This window comes from Colobus angolensis, unplaced genomic scaffold, assembly GCF_000951035.1.
Source record: "Colobus angolensis palliatus isolate OR3802 unplaced genomic scaffold, Cang.pa_1.0 Scaffold229, whole genome shotgun sequence".
Taxonomy (NCBI): Eukaryota; Metazoa; Chordata; class Mammalia; order Primates; family Cercopithecidae; genus Colobus; species Colobus angolensis.
Genome location: NW_012115477.1, coordinates 309,980 through 315,194, shown reverse-complemented (window position 1 = coordinate 315,194; position 5,215 = coordinate 309,980).

Genomic DNA, 5,215 nt, shown 5'->3' with positions numbered 1-5,215 from the left:
TGGTTTTCTGTTCTTGCATTAGTTTGCTGAGGATAACGGCTTCCAGCTCCATCTATGTCCCTTCAAAGGACATTATCTTGTCCCTTTTTATAGCAGCTTAATATTCCATGGTGCATATGTATCACATTTTCTTTATCCGGTCTCTCATTGATGGGCTTTTGGGTTGATTCCATGTCTTTGCTATTGTGAATGGTGCTGCGTTGAACATACACATGCATGTATCTTTATAATAGAATGATTTATATTCCTTTGGGTATATACCCAGTAATGAGATTGCTGGGTCAAATGGTGTTTTTGCCTCTAGAACTTTGAGGAATCACCACACTGTCTTCCACAATGGTTGAACTAGTTTACACTCCCACCAACAGTGTGTAAGTGTTCCTTTTTCTCTGCAGGCGGTTGGTATTATTCTATTATGGCTTCAACTGATTGGATGAGGCCCACCCACATTATGGAGAGTAATTTGCTTAACTCAGCCTGCTAATTTAAATATTAATTCATCTAAAAAATATGTTCATATAAACTTCTAGAATAAAGTTTCACCAAATATCTGGGTGCCAAATATCTGGGTACCATGGTCTAGCTAAGTTGACACATAATGTCAACCATCACTGTCAGTATACTTAAATAACTAAAAATTGCGGCCGGGCACGGTGGCTCATGCTTGTAATCCCAGCACTTTGGGAGACTGAGGCGTGTGGATCACTTGAGGTCGGGAGTTCGAGCTTGGCCAACCAGCTTGGCCAACATGGTGAAACCTTGTCTCTACTAAAAATACAAAAATTAGCTGGGCTTGGTGGCACATGTCTGTAATCCCAGCTATTCAGGAGGCTGAGGCAGGAGAATCACTTGAACCTAAGAGGCTGAGGTTGCAGTGAGCCAAGATCATGCCATTGCACTCCAGCCTGGGTGACAGAGTGAGACTGTATCTCCAGAAACAAAACAAGACAAATAACTAAAAATTGCAAAATGTTTTATCAAACTGTGGCAATCAATTTGGCCAACTATCACACAGCCATTCAAAATTATGAATATGAAGACTCTCTAGAACATGAAAAATAACATTTTCTTATTTCACAAAAGCTTGTTGAATGCCCTAATTACCAATTGTACACATAATGATGGAGAAGCTACAACTCCTTATCTCAAGAAATTCACACCCCTGTAAGATGGACCTACTGGAAAATGGTTTGGGGTCATGGTGTGCTGTGCTAAAAGGTGGGCATTAGTGGCATATGAAGCTGAGGATGTGGGCAAAGACCAGCTCAAAAAGGGCTGAAAGATTAATGTGTTATCGAGGCATTTGGGCTTTACCTTGTAGCAACAGGGAGCCCCTGGGGTGTTTTTAAGGTGAGTAGCTTTGCTTTTATAGATCAGTTTGGTAGCAAGATACAGATAGTTGTGTAACAAGCCCTGAAGTCAAGAGATTAATTAAGTAGGCTTGGTAAGAAATGACTTGAGCCTGAATTAGAATGATGGCAATGGCAATGGAATGGAGGAAGAGATTCCAGGGATATATAGGAAAAGCTGAGTCAGTGGAATTTGATGACAGATTGCCTATAGAGGCTAAGAGAGAGAAAACATTAGAAAAAGATTCCTAGGTTCCTAGCTCAGTTGCTTTCCAGCAAAGATACAGAACAGAGGAGCAAAGAAATTAATATAAGGGATTAGTTAAGCAACAAAAAGTTAACATGGGACATTTTGGTAACATGGAGCTAGTAATTACAGAAAACAGTTTCTACCACAGGGCTGAGGGATGAAAGGGAAGGAATTGGGGTTTTTAGAGCAAGAAGCTTGAAAGATGCCCTGTGGAGTCAGGACAGACTCCCAGGGAATGATGAGGCTGGGCGACAGAGTGAGACTCTGTCTCCAGAAACAAAACAAAACAAAACAAATAACTAAAAATTGCAAAATGTTTGCAATTTGGAGACTGGAGTTGGAGGAGTTGGAGACCAGAACAGTAGGCACTGCTGGGATGAAAGGCTGTTGCTGGGGCCATGCTGACAGAACAGAAAAGTAACAAAAGAATGACTCCGTCCTTCCACCTCCAGGCCTGCCATCTCCCTCAAGCATCTCCTATTTGCAGACTCTTACCTACCGGTAAAGGGGAAATGCAGTTTGCTTAGTGGAAGCCCCATCATTACAGAGTACAGAAGGATGGGTTTAAAGATGAAAGAAGTAATTTAGGAAAACAGTATCAGAAAGAAGAAAGGCTGAAAATAGGTGACTGAAGTATCTATCTCAAAAGTTAGGAGAAGACACAAAATTAATCAAGAAAAAACATTAACAATAAGAGCAGTCATTAGTGAAAGTGAAAGCCGACATATAATAGAGAAAATCAACAAGGCCAAAAGTTGTTTAAAATAAAACCAGTAAAATTCACCAATTTCTGGGCTGAAGAAAGTATATTACTACACATTCTACAGGCATTAAAGTGAGAAAAAATATATTAAGAATGACTTGATCCAATACATTTGAAATTTCTGGAAACTAAAAATGAAAGAAATGATTTTTAAATGTACCAGCCCTGTAGGTGAAAGCCTGCTAAATCAGGGCTGCTCTGTCATTCTTGAGGAACACTGCTTTTATTTTAATAGAAAGGTGAGGTCAGCTCTAGTACCTTTGGCTCTTCTGAGATGAGTAAATATTCTTCATTAGGAGTATGAAGACATTCATCATGGTATTTTCATACAATGACCAAACTTACCACAGTGAACATGGAGGAATCTTAGCCAGACACAAAAGAGTGTGTCGTGTGTGACTATTTCAAGTTTGAAGGAAGGTAAAACCGGCTGCTGAAGATAAAAACCAGACTTGTGGCTGCCTTTGGAGAGCAAATGCCTGGGATGAGGCATGACAGAGGCTTCTGGAGTACTGGATATGGTCTATATCTGGATCAATACGGTGGTCATAGGGGAGTATTTGATTTTAGAAAATTTCTCAATCTGTACCCTTATAATTTATGTACTTTATGTATCTTATACTTTAAGAAAAATATACTTTAAAAATCCAGTTGGGATAGAGACTAAGAGAGGGATTCTCTCTTGCTGTAGACTAATTTCTTTTCAACTCTTACTTGATTCTATATTGTCTTCTGATTTGCTTCTGTGCTTCCTTCACTACCAGGTCAGCAACCTCTTTCATTGGGGAGGACTCGAGGTCTGGTTTGCAGTGGCTAGAAATGCTGAAATACAAAGAAGCCCTTTTAGTTTTCATTAGGAAGGCATTATTGGCTAGATTTTACCTGCCTTGGCTGTTTGTGTTGATCATTGTTACTTTGCAAAGCTATAAACAAGGGAACTGCAAGAAGAGGGGCTTTCCCAATGCCAGGGCACTCAGTGAAGGACATCTGCAAAATTGCTGGTTCAAAATTCTGGGTGGGTGACAATTTTATAAATCTCAGCCTTCAGACAAAAAAAAAAAAAAAAAAGATACCTCTTGATTGGGTGTCTTCCAGAAGTCCATTCTGCTGTGGTTGTTTTCTAGTTTGTCACTAACAAATGTCCTCCTGACAAGAGAGCTGAAATTCGAGACTATCTGCTTGCTGCTGCACTGGAATTTTTGCTGTTTAACTTTTTCATGGCTACTTGTCCCTAGGTGTTGCCTACTTAATAACAACTTTAGTGGATTAAATTTTTTTAAAGTAACTATTACAGAGTAGTCATATAAAAATACTAAAAAAAAGACACCACCAAACAAAATTTTATTTATAAGGAACACACACAAATATACACATTAATACTTTTATAAAAATACCCAAGTATTTGTTAGCTTTGCTTCCAAAACCTTTAAATTTTGATGAAGTCCACTTTATGTGTTTTTCCCTCTTGTTGCTTGTGATTTGGGTGTCATTTAAAAATAAATTGCCTAATTCAAAGTCACAAACATTTACACCTATGTTTTCTAGTAAGAGTTTTGGAGTTTTACCTCTTAAATTTGGGTTTTACATTTTGATTCATTTTGAATTAATTTCTGTATATGATGTGAAGTAAAGATCCAAATGTATTCATTTGCTTGTGAATATCGTCTCAGCATCATTAACATTCTTATTCCTCATTTTAGCATCCTTGTCAAGAATCAACTGACCATAAATGTGTGAATTTATTTCTGGACTCTCACTTCTATTCTATTGGTCTATATGTCTACATTTATACCAGTACCACACAGTATTAATTACCATAGCTTTGGGGTATATTTTAGAATCAGGAAGTGCAAAATCTCCACTTTGTTCTTCTTTATCAAGACTGTTTTGGCTATTCTGTGTTTCCTGCATGTCCATACAAATCTTAGAATCATGTTGTCAATATCTGAAATAAAGCCAGCTAAGATTTTGATAGGAACTGTGTTGAATCTGTAAATCGGTTTAAGAAGTATTACCATCTTAACAAAGTTGGACGATCTTAACAGTATCTTCCAATCCATAAATCTGAGATATCTTCCTATTTAGTTAGATCTTCTTCAATTTCTTTCATTGGTGTTTTTTAGTTTTCAGTGTGTAAGCCTGTATAGTTCCTTTGTTAACTACTAAGAATTTTTTGATGCTATTGTAAATGAAATTGTTTTCTTAATTTAATATTTGGATTGTTCACCGCTTGTGAGCACATTTTATTTTGTCCAAGAGTGAACTTTCAATTTGATTGAAATAGTCCTTAGGAAGTCAATCTCAAATATGGCTTAACAGAAAAGATGCCTTTTATGGCATAAATAATTTAGTGGGAACAGTAACCCCTCATAGATAATTTTTTTTTGTAATGCCTTAAAACTTGAACTTACACTTCTAAAATTGAATTTAATTTCTTTAGAGGAGGTAGAGTATACATATACATCTTTGTAGTGTTATCAATGAGACAATTGTGCTAGTACAAATTAAGAGAAGTACACAAAGCATTCACTTCCAGACCATTTTGGAAAATATCTTATTTTTCAGATTAGTCATTGTAACTCCTAAATTTGATTAATAACTTTCATGTTATCCAGATAGAGTGTTACAAGTTGCTTCCAGGCTGGGCGCAGTGCCTCATGCCTGTGATCCCAGCACATTGGGAGGCTGAGGCAGGAGGATTGCTTGATGCCAGAAATTTGAGACCAGCTTGAGCAACATAGCAAGACCCTATCTCTATATAATAAATTAAATTTAAAAAACTACTTCCATAAAATATATCTCGGTTATACCCTGAAGATACTTTCATGTCCCAGGGATATTGTGTACTAAGCA